The 12,689-nt window shown below is 40.7% G+C and overlaps 1 pseudogene; it reads right to left on the reverse strand.

The window, feature by feature from the left end:
• Positions 1 to 328: 328 nt before the first annotated feature.
• LOC103085550 (uncharacterized protein C2orf78-like) lies at positions 329 to 7,188 on the reverse strand (annotated as a pseudogene).
• Positions 7,189 to 12,689: the final 5,501 nt, after the last annotated feature.

The raw sequence follows: 12,689 nt of genomic DNA on the forward strand, positions 1-12,689 counted from the left end.
GCGAAGCTCGTTCCTCCTTAGTTTTTACCCTTTTCCTTCATTCTTCCATCCAACTTTCAGTCTTTCCTTTCTCATGCAGACTTTGATTCCAACCCGATCAAAAAACAAACAAAAAAAGCAAAAAAACACGCCACAGTTAGCAGCCTCTCAAAATTCAAAAGGTTTATTACTCACCTATTAATTCTATTACATTTATTTATTCAGTTTTATTGTTTTAAAATATATCAAAATAACTAGAGAAATTTATACCTATCTTATCTATATATGGAAGAACAGCTAGTACCCACAGTGGCACCAACAATCCTAGCAGCTTTTACTTTATATAAACTTAGTAGTCAACAATTTCCATTTCTTTTTCCCTCTCAATGAAAAATAGCAGTGTCCACAAAGAGGTGTATTAGGCAGCATTGTCACGTTCTTGTTGAGCCTGTCTTTTCATGGCCTACCGCTCTGGCCTCTGCTCATGTTCTATGGGCTTTGATATTACTGGCTCAGGAACATTAGGTTCCCTCCATGGAATTCGTTCCTTGCTGAAGTCTTGGAGTAGAGATGGGGTTTGGAGCTTGGCTGGGGACTGGCGCTTAGTCACAGCAGGGGGAACAGGCTCCCACTGGAGAGAAGAGCAAGATGAAGTTTTGTAGGGTGCAGGCCTAGGAGCAGCAGACTGAGGGACACTAGGCTGGGTATGGTTGGTGCAACCCAGTTGGGTTGGGTTGGTCACAGTTGGCTGAGCTGGTTTGGCAGGATCTGGCAAAAGGCAGGAGCTGGATGGGATGAACTGACTGCAGCAGGTTGAGCTGAGTTAGTAGAAGCAGGGTGGGCACGGTCAGCAACAGCAGGCCGATGTGAGGCCGGAGACTGTGGCCTCCGAGGAGCAGGTAGAGCTTGAGGCTTGTCCCAGGCAGAAAAAGGCAGAGATATCAACTTGACCTTCCCAGAAGAAGGCAGCTCATACTGGGATGGCGATGGACACTGTTTTTCAGCACTGCTGTCTGGTTTCTGCGCTTCAACTTGAGTTTTCTCAGACTCCTACCCTCACGTGGTGTATGACGCCATGGCTGGATAGCTGGGGGTGGCTGGGGGTCTTTAGGGTTGCTTGAATTTCCCAAGACCCGACAGGAGGAGAGCCCAGTTCTCTTACCATTCTTCTTCCCCAGTGCATGCAGCACCTTCACAGACTCCAGCATGCGCATGCCTAGGGAGGTTCGAGGCTTTTTGAAGCTCTCTTGGAGAAGCTCAGTTTGCTGTTTCTTTCGCTTCGTCTGGGGAATCGTTGGCTCCTCTTCTGCTTTGACTTTGTTGCCTGACTGCTTATTTTTTTCAGCCTTCTTTTTTCCCCAGTCCTTGAGGTCTTTTCCTGCCCATGGCTCTTCGTTTTGCTGATCTTTCTGGATGCAGCTTTCTGAGGTTTGCCTTTAGAATGCTTGGCTGTGTTCACAGGAGCCCTGTCACTGACTGCAGCATTGCATAGAACCACTTCTCTCCCTAACAGGCACTCTGGATTCTTTGGCTGGATTTTGGCCTTGGGAGCATCACTGATAGGCTCAGAGGCTTTATGTTTGTTCTTCCTGGGTTGATCAGTGGGAACATTTATGACACTTGGCTTTTCCTGCACCTGATTCGCCTTAATGGCTCTGGTGTCTTTGGCTTTGATCACGTTGTGACCTTTGGATTGATCAAGGTCTTTCAAAGAATTGAAGAGCTAGGGAAGGTGAATATCCTCCGCCAATGTAGTAATGTCTGCAAAGCCACTGCTAGATTCCATCCCATTTTCAGGTGTCCCTAGGTCCTCAAGGCTCATTGTGTTCTTTCCCAGATCAGCATTTTTAGATCCAGGCTGCTCCTCTTGGCTGAGGGGATCAGTGCAGGCCAGCAGCTGGTGAATATCAGGGATTTATAAAGGGAGTAGTGGAGGCTCTTGGTTTTCTCTTGGGATCTGGTAGGCATCCAGAGCTTTTGAAAGATTGGTTTTAATATACTCCAACTGCTTACTCTCTATTTGTCTCTGGCTTGGAGATGGAGGCAGGGCCAGGAGACTGCTGGCACTCTGGACTGGAGCTGTCCCTGAAATGTCCCCAAGTTCAGCTGGTGTGTTTTTCTCAAGTATCTGAGTATTTCTGATCCTGCAGGACTTGGGGAGTTCTTGAGTTTGTGCCACACAAAATGTCTGGCTTGGAGGTTGCAATCCCAGTGAATTTTTCATCACCAGGGAAGTCTCCATCCCTACAAAGGAATCAAGGTAGAAGTCAGTCACTGGTAAGTGAGATGCTCCTCCTAAACACCAACACAGCAATCAGGTACCTTGAAAGGTACGATTGCTGTGTTGTTGTTTAGGGGCAAGATGGGCAAAGCATTTCTACTAACTCTTCTTAAGGATCACGGACAGTGGCCTATGCTAGGAGACAAGCGGTGAGTGTTGTAATTCTTACTAGTGATCATTTCATGTCACTGATTCTTGGGTTTCTTTGTATTTCATAGGATTGTTGTAAGTCAAATAAACAATGAGTCTTATTTTTAAAAAATGAAATGTTTTACAAAGCCTAGCATTCTCATATAGAGTCCTTTCAATTCTCCCCACTTTCCTGAGAGGCTAAGAACACTTCACACCATGAACTAGGAGAGGGAGTAGAGCCCTTCCTGATGAAATATAAAAACAAAGGCAGAGTCTTAGCCTGCTTGCTCTGGAAAGGATCCCGGACCACAAGGTCTTAAATCCTGGTATAAATTAAGGAAGTGAGGACAGGTAAACTGGCACTATCATAACAAGAGTTCTGAAACACCTTCCAAAGCGACTCTAGCAGTAGATCGGGAAGGGAATGATACAGTGTGATAGTACAGGGGGAATGATCAGCTACAGCAGTGGAAAATGTGATACCTATTGGTATGCTCTCTGTGTTCTTGTACATGTAGCATAGATGATCTTTACAGTGTCCCTCTCTCTTTCCACCTGCATTAGGTGTTCCTTTTTTTTTCTAATTTATTTTTATTTATTTATTTTTGAACTTATTTATTTTATGTATGTAGTTTTTTGACTGCACTAGGTCTTCATTTCTGTGCACGGGCTTTATATAGTTGCAGCTAGCGGGGGCAACTCTTGGTTGTGGTGTGTGGTTTTCTCATTGTGGTGGCTTCTCTCGTTGCAGAGCATGGACTCTAGGCACGTGAGCTTCAGTAGTTGTGGCTCACGGCCTCTAGAATTCAGGCTCAGTAATTCTGGCACATGGGCTTAGTTGCTCCACGGCCTGTGGGATCTTCCCAGACCAGGGCTCAAACCCGTGTTCCCTGCATTGGCAGGCAGATTCTTAACCACTGCACCACCAGAGAAGCCCTAGGTGTTCTTATATAGAGTCTAAAAGCAGAACACTGAGCGAAGGTAGTGGTTCTTAAAGGCTCAGGATCTACATCCCACCTGTCTATACACTACTTCCCAGCTGTAGATTTGACCCCATTTTTGAATGCTGAACTCATTGTTCAACTTTCTTGCTCTTTGTCCTCACCCTGAAATTTGTTTCTGTGATGGGTTGAGCAGACACAGGATAGTCGATTCCAGAGGTGGAAGCTGGTGGTTGGATATTTGTGGGCTGAATATCCTTTAGTACCTTTACCATTTCTGGTTGCACAGAGGCCCTACTTCCTTTGTATGACACAGAGCCGTAGGATTGCAGGCAGGAGCCAAGTTCTCTGTACAGTAAAGACCCCAATGTGCCTTGGTTATAGTAATATACCTGCCTCCTTTCTTGGTAAAGAAGTGACAGGCTGTGTCCCTGATTTGGAATTTGAGATGGTGTTCCCTGAGCAAGCCTGGCAGAAAGTGATGGATATAGGGGGACCACGTTATTGATGTCTGCGGTTTTATCATACTCTGCTGCCATAAACATGGAGGAAGCAGCTGTGTGCTGGTCAGTGATGGCCAGAGTAAAGTCTCCGAGTGAAGAAGAATTATTTTCAGTGCTTCCTGTGATGTACCACTCAAAAACACCTGGATAAGAATCAGCTGGATACCTGTCTCTTGTAAGTCCAGATAACATAGTAGTGCTAGAATGTTGGTAAGGGTCGGCACTACCCATGAGTGTCCTGAAAGACGTACCAGTAGCTGATGCGGAACTGATGGTAGGAACAGAAAATCTGGAGAAGTTGCAGACACTTCCTCTTAGGGAAGTTACATTGCTCACCACAAGAAGAGAATGCTGCAGAGAATTTAGATTTCCAAGTACAGTTGGATTTTGGAAATTTTCTGTAAGAACAAGAGGGTAATGAAAAAATCAGGGAGATTGATAAATTCTAACTATGTTTGAGGAACAGCATTATCTTAAGGTTCTTGCTATCTGGACACCTCTAATGTCAATACTTACTGAGAAACCAAAAATCAGACCGTTAATGATGGTTGTAAGGACTGAGCAGTTTTACACTCTTCTGTATTAACTGCCTGTGCTCCCATGTTGGGCACAGACGGGCAGAAGACCCAAGTGGTGTGGTTCAGACATTGTTCTCTAGGCTGGAAGCAACCTTCTCCCTGCCCCATCTTTCCCTTCAGCCTGCACTAGTATTGACTTCTATGCTGTTTCCTAGACTGGAAGCGTTTTAGAACTAGGAGGTCCTTAGAGAACTTCTATTTTCACAGTCTCATTTCACGAGGAAGGAAACTGAGGCTCAGAGAGGTCGGGTTGACTTGTTCAGGTTCTCTCAATATGTTAGTATCCTTCCCAGGTTTCAGAACCTAAAAGTATCCTGACTTCCTTGGCAGGACGCTACTCTGAGCATGATACTGCCAGAAAGCAGGAGAAATAGAACTTATACTATAGGCAGTTGTTTTGTCCGTTAGAAAACAGTACGGCTATTACCATTGTAATCTTCAGTGTCTCACTTTGCTTGTGCAGTTCCCACGCTATTACCTAGAGTTCACGTATAGCTCAGTCCACCTGGTAAATTTAAAGAGTCATTTTTACCTTCTTCAAGCCTGCTTTCTCATCCTACCTAAAAATGATGACCCAAAAGTGAATTTCTTAAGTGCTTTTGGAAAGAAAAAAGTTATCTGATTACTTTAGAATACTCATATGCAAAGTGGTTATAATACCACCACCAATAATAATAGCAGTTTTAATTAATGCATGAATAAACTGATATATTGCACATGATTTATGTAGAGGAAAATACAATAAGTTCTCGAAAGACAAAGAAAAATCATGAAATATATATTACATAATGAAAAAGAAATATATAGTTTTTAATGAAAACTGGGGACGTGGTAGCAAAGCATAATGAATTTACTAACAAATGACATTCTGTACCATACATGCAATGTTATGAAAGTGGATTTTGCCCACACTATTTTAGTGAATACTATTAACTAAGAAACACGATAGAAGGTGATTTTGAATGAATTCCTAGCCAATACATACAGACAAAGAAGATATATCAGTGAAAATGCATAAAAAGCAACAAAATTCAATCAGTGTGAATGTATAGGTAGCCCCAATATATGCAGACAAGTATTTCAATGAAAACTGGTACAAAGAAGACAGCAAAAATAACGTGTAAAAGAATTTCATTACTGTGCTCATTCATATTTTTACCCAGAAAGTAACAGGTATTAAGCCTGGTAGAAATATATGTTTCAAAGAATAGAAATATATAATAAGCAGAAAAGAAGCTTAAAAAATATCAAGAAGGTTTTTCTATTTATCCTAGAATTTAGGTTATCTTCAACATCCAAGGAGATGACATCCCAAAACCTAAAAAAAACCCATCATCACTAGAATCCAGTTAAAGAATATTTTCAAATGTTAGAAAATCCAGAGGACTCCACAGTAATGTTTTAGATAAATGTGGAACTTTTTTTTTCTTTTTTTGCCATGCCGCGTAGCCCTGGCAGTGAATTCCCTGAGTCCTAACCACTGGAACGCCATGGAATTCCCTCAATGTTGTATTAGAGATTTGGGGCTTGACATTTCCTTTTTCTTCTTAGGTAGCCAAGATTTAAAAAGGAACGATGGGGCTGTTGATGAATGTGCTCTCTGTGTTAGAAAGGAAAGAACTGTAAAAATGAAAAGCAACCTCTCCTTAGAACCTGCCTATCACGAAAAGGAAATAGTCTTTCTGATTTAATTCGAAGGTATCTTTTAAAAGTTTTAAAATGTCTACATAGTTTAAAAATTAGAAAGAATAAAACATTTAAAAGAAGACCCGTAGATAACCACTTTGGTTTCTTGTATAAAATAGGAAGCATCTTTTCTAAAACATATTTCTAGACTATTTATATTCAAAATTGTCAAGTGCCAACTGTAATCAGAGAGGCAATAAAAGAAAAAAAACTGAATATGACTTTTCTGGTAAGCTGACTTTCCTGGTGATACCCTCTTCTGGCCTTACTTTCCTTCTTAGTCTGTTAAAATAAGGATTTGCTACAATCAACTTTGTTTTGCCCTGCTCTGAGCAGAATTCACTCTATGCTGTTTCTGCTTTAATTCAAAATCTTTGGTTCACATTAACATTCCGCTGCAAACTACGTTTTTCTTGAGAGCTCCTCTATGCTCTCCCTCTTCATTCTTATATTTTTTCCTATCTCTTGATTCCTGTTGGCCTGTGCTAATGAAAACAATCCTCAATTTCCTTAAGTTTGACTCTGTCCCTCATTATAGCCCAGTACTCTCCATCCTCTCTCCCTATTTTCCCTTTTCAACTAGTCAAAATATTAGTGGAGGGAGACCATTAGAGATGAAACATCTTTCTATATATTGCTAGTTTTCTATGTCACCTGGCTTTTCTGTTTCTGTTGAAACACACTTGAGAAGTCTCTGATTTCATTTTCTACATGGGTACCCTTTAAGGCTCAATATTAGAAAAGAAAGGGATCAGAGTGACCAACCAATGTAGTATCCTAACGTAACAGATAAGGAAAATATCAGGCTTTGTGAGACAATGATTTGTCCGAAGTCACACAGATAGTAAATGCCAAAGTCAAAACTGAAATTAGGTCTCCAGCCTTCTATTTCAATAATTTTCCTCATTATTCCATGCTATTTTGAATCTACTCGTAAATTTAGAGGCAAAATAAGTCTAACAAAAATTTAAAAAGTTAATTTTCTTGCCAAATATGGTCAGAGAAGAATAGGAAACATCAACTGCAGATACAAGGGTTGAGGAGAAAACACCAGAGGATACCTAAGTGGCTGAAGCTGAACGGTGCATGTGTCCAGTACAAAGGTCACTGGTCACTGGTCACCGGTCACTGGTAACTTGTGATCATCCAAACTTATTTACAGACAACTCCACGGAAACCCCTAGACTCTACCAAGTGGTAGTAGGTTTGGTAGGAGAATGATGTCAAAAAGCAGGCAGTTTAAAATTATGAGATAGCCATTAGGGAGGTCCGATCCCCAACAGGAAGGGTAAGAGAGCTAAAACAACACCTAAATTACTGAGCTCTGGGGAGGAAATCCTAGAAGACATTTACTTCCCCCAGGCTCCTACATTAGGGAAATCATTGCAACATTTCTTGCACATGTTCATTAATGTAATTAACTGACACTTATATTCTACAGAGTATTATATTTTATGTATCATATACTTAGAGCTATATATATCTTATTTAATTAATATCCTTAGGAAGGCAAGAGCCATCTAGTTTGAACTATTACTGTACTTTTGAAATCATATCTGTCTATTTAGTGAACTTATAGCATCATTTAAGGAGAAAAGTAGGAATTAAGAAATTTTGTAACTTGGTTGAAGAGTAGGGTGAAGTTTCCTGAGTGTACCTTGTGAAGAATGTTGTGGTCCAAGGCTATTCTATTTTAGTTTCTACTCCTTCACTCCTACATTCCTTGGTCTGGGCCAGGCTGGGTCAGGTTGGACTTGCGACTTACATTGCTCTTCTACCTTCTTTTTTTTTTTTTTTCCATTATGGACATTGTTTCTAGGGGAAGCCTTGATCTTGCATTCTTACCCTCATGGATGTTACTTCCAGTCAAATTCCAGCAGCAGGAGTCTTCTTTTCAGTGCTTGATGCTTCACAAAATAGACTCTGCCCATTGGAAGCAAATACCAGAGAGCTAGGAGACAGAGCTGGTTTCAAACCTTTCCTCTTCCAGCCTTTGGTTGCAGTTGTTTTCCCCGTAATTTGCTACATCTGGTTCCTTAAGCCACACAGGTATCCTGCTATCCAGGTCTTTTATATGTGAGAGACATTCTGAATACTGTCCCTTTTTCTTTGCACAGAAGTATATACATTGTGGCAGTTACTGTATTCTCTTCGCCTTTGCAAACAGCCACTCTAGAAACTTGGACCTCTAGGATTCTCTATCTTGCATGCTTGGCTGCAAGGCCTAGCAAAATGAAGAGGAGAATAATTAGAGAAGGAAGAGGACATTTCATGGAGAACTGGGAGCAGATAAGGTGAAAGGGCACAGGAGAAAAGAGATTCATGTAGAATTTTTGGTTTCTGTGGGAAACAAGTTGACACACTTTGGCCTCATTTTGTATTACCAGAAGAGACATTCATAGATATAAGTAGCTCGATAGTGCAGCAACTGCCATGAATTCTGTACACTAAAGGGAACAGTCTTACCTATATTTCTCTTTTTTTTTATGTCATATTACCTTATTAATAACATTCACTAGTATGTTTGTAGAATACAGATTTTTTTAAATGCTCTGGTTTTGTCTACATGGTTATTTCCTTGTCATATTTTCAATGACTCCAACATTGTAAGACGTATTGCATGCTTTTCTCTTGACGATTGTTTAACTTGAAGCATCATGAACGAGCTTCACCTATTGGATTTTGTGGAGAAACTTTAAAAAGTGTCTGTGAAAAAGGCATTGCGGTGATTCGCATTATGCACCCAAGCGTAAGGAGCAGATATCTGCCATCAGCCCAACTTCTCCTGGGTAACCTCTGTTTTTGTTCCCGTGGTTAGTGCTTTTCTCCCTAACTACTCTTGTGAATGTGATAATGTAAGAGCTGAGTTGCTAATGATATATATGTGAGGTAAACTGGTTTGAGTTAGTAAATCTATGGATGTAGGCATTTTCCTTGATGGTAAGCTTTCAGGGAGGGGTGCAAAGATTGATCTTTCTAGGAATTTTCTAGTACCAGGAAGATATCCCATAGATGGGACCTCCAAAAACACATGTTTAGTTTTAAGGCCTTTTTTTCCTATTATGAGATATGAGTTTTTTCACTGATGAGGATGATGCTGATCTAAGAGGAAATTGTGCAAGTTTTGTAGTATAGAGATGTGGCTTAAGCTTTGACTGGTTTTTCAAGGTTTTTCCCTTAAGCTTCCTACTTCAGATGGCCTACTTACATGATACTAGTATGTGATGTGAGGCTAACAACTTACTAAATACATGCAAGCCAGATCAGTGTCACTTTTATCTATATTTCCATGGAAATCAAGGGATCCATAGCTACTGCAGGTCAGTGTGGGCTGTGTGAGATTGGGGTAAGTGTGGTAAGACACATTTTGTTATCAGTAAAATGTTTACATATTAAAATATTCAGTTCCGACATTCAATTCTATTTGGACAAACCCTTAGTTAGGCTTTTCCTGGTTCCGAGCCAATGTAACTTATTTTATCTATGTAGTTCCAGCTATTTAACTTTACTTTGCAGGCTTAACATCAACTTAACCTCTAAAAGAATCTGATATGTAAGAGAGAGAAACTAAAGAGCTCTATTTCAATATTTAGGAGCATGAGGCCCTACCCTGACCTAAACCATTATTCTTATAGTTAGGGTATTGTCTTGTCCCTTATACCCACTTCCTGCATTTTGAACCCATCAGGTTAACTGAGACATGTCTTGTTGCAACATACCCAGTTCGCGTACCCCTGAGGCTTTCCTTAATTCCTCCCATTGTCACATTTTGATTTAATTAAATACTGGAATCCCTCACACCCTTGCATGGTATCAGAGGACTTCTGGGATACTGGTAGATTTTGTTAGTGTCAAATACTTAGCTGTCTGATTCTCCAAATATACCTTGCACCTATATTTGCCATCCAAGCATACTACATACCCATTAAGGCATTGTTTCACCTCACGTTCGACCCACTCCCTTCCAGAGGCCAAATCTTTGCTTGTTCCCATAATTTCTGGAAACTCTCTTATGGCCAGGTCTGGATTTTTTTGTGTTCCCACCCAAACCTTTATCTTTTAGTAAGGTGGAACTATAAGACCAACATAGATTTTCTAGTTTCTGATAGATTTATGTCACAATTTGTACATTGTCATGTCTATAGATATTTGTATCATTTGGACTTTTTGGCCATTACATGCCTATTGGATATTTTTCATAAATTGCAAAAGAATATTTTATGACTTAGCACCAAATTGAATGTGCCTAACTGCAAGTATGTAAACTATTTTGTGCTAACTCGTATTTTTCTTTATCCAAATAGTAATTTACTACTATTTTCCCATTTATAATTATGTGGAAGTTTTCAGAATTGTAAATAAATGCTTGTGGACAGAAAATTCGTTATACTATGACTGTCCCAGATACGTTAAAGCTAGTGATCTTTTTACTCATTCATTCATTCATTCAATAATTCTGACCTTCCTGACTCAGTTTACCCAGCTCAAATTGTTGTGAGGATTACTAACATTGTATGTAAGATACTTTCAGAAATTAGAAACTGAAGAGTAATACTAACAGAAAACATTTGTTATTATAAATAACAATGGAATTTAGTATGTTATTATACCTTCAGACCCACTATAGGACATGCTGTTCTTTGCTGTTCCACTTGTGGCAGGATTCATAGTTTTTCTAACAGGTACAGATCCCTATGCCTGATACTGTGAGGAAACGTTATACTTGACCTCCACTCTTGTCCCTCTCAGGCTTTTTTTGGTAGTGTCTAAAATGTAAATACATACTGTCAACCTCCAGCCTGATACCAGGTACATAATAGAAACCCAATAAATGTTTCACTGTGAGTGGAGTATAAGTTAAAAGAATAATTTTCAAGGTTTATTAGGCAGATCAGATTGATTGAAAATCAATATTTTAAGTTTGCATCTCTTTCATTCCAGAAATTCTATGTCTAGAAATTTATATATAGCTATACACATGTATAAAGAAGTTCACATTGCAGCTTATCTGTAACAGAGGACAAAAACAAAAAACAAACAAAATACCTCCAAAGTGAAAACAACTAAAAGTCCATCAATATTGGACTGCCAATGTAAATTATGTAATGTGATGCAGCTATGAAAGAGAATGGAATGGATGTACACAAAAATTGACTGGCTAAATCACTATCCAAGACAGATTGTAGACTATGTATAGTATGCTGCTCTTGTATAAAATCCAGGATCTCCATTACGTAGAAATACTTACAGACATGATACAACAAGTGTGAATGTAAGCACTTGGGAAATATCTGAAATAACCACACAAGATACTGGGAGAGGGGGACAACTTTCCACGTCCCATATGATTGGAGGGTCCCATATGATCTGAAGGGTACACACACGAACTAATGCACCTCTGCTACCAGCCTCCAGCTAAAGAGGGAATTGCAGGCGTCAGAGTCCTCTTTACTAATGAAGCATCTCTGTTGGCCAGCGTGAGGACGTCATCTCCACGGGCAGTGGCGCATGCACAGTAGAAGGAGGTTCTCAAGCTGCGTGGGATTGTGCCTAGGCGCTTGTGGTTCGTGGCCTTGTTGTGGCACTAGCGGCGCCGGGTTGGCGACTTTTGGACTCTTGGCATTAGGTGGGCGGTATCTTGGGGCTGACACAAGCCAGTGGAATCAGTGGCGCTGGGGTCAGTGGCGAGGCTTTTCCGGATTTTCGTCAGCAAGGAGGAAGGACGGAAAGCACATCTCGGACAGATAATATGCCTTGGTCCCTGAACGTTGCCAGAAGAGCTCGGAGTCCCTGGGCATGGGCTTCGTCTGTTGTGCGGTCTCCTGTCACTGATGCTCCCGCGCGCTGCCCCATCCGCGCTGTGCTAGAGGGTATTGGTCGTCCCGTGGCTCAGCTCACAGTAGGTGAAAGGGACAGTGTATGATGTTCTGATTTCCCCCTATCATTTTAAAAGGAAGGCTCTGGCCATTGTCCCTTGGGTAAAATGCAGAGGGACTGCTTTTTAAGATGGTACTGTCAGTGTTGGGGACAATCCTTAATTACCAAAATGGAATCCCCCTCAGCTCCTCAAGCAGTGTTGTTTAGGCACAGAAAATGTGCGTAATAGTTACTGGAACTAAGTTTGAGTGAAAAAACGCACCGGTAGCGCCGAATTTTCCATCGAAACAGTTGATTTGTGTTGTCTCTAGGAATTATAAAGGCCATACTGTTGCTTCCTAACCGGTGTCATTTGCGAGATCTACCTCTGTACGTTCAAATGATTAATTTTGAGGCTTTGCTCATGTGTGCAGTAAACCCTTTAATTCCCTAAAATCTTCATTTCCTCCAGTTCATACCTCATTAACCCCACTTCAGTTTATCTCCTGAATTTCTTCCGAATCTGTCAACTCTTCCTCAACTTCCTATTACTGAACTTGCCTGTCTGTTGCAATTAGGTCCTGACTAGTGTCCATATATTTTGTTTACTTCCAATCCATCTTGCACACAATAAACCTTAAAAGCAAGTTGGAGCATTGCTCATAAACATCGCTCACAAACATTCTTTTGAGAATAGAAAACAAACTGTTGGCCTTTAACACTCTGCGTGGTC

This window comes from Lipotes vexillifer, unplaced genomic scaffold (assembly GCF_000442215.2).
Source record: "Lipotes vexillifer unplaced genomic scaffold, Lipotes_vexillifer_v1.1 scaffold576, whole genome shotgun sequence".
Lineage (NCBI taxonomy): Eukaryota > Metazoa > Chordata > Mammalia > Artiodactyla > Lipotidae > Lipotes > Lipotes vexillifer.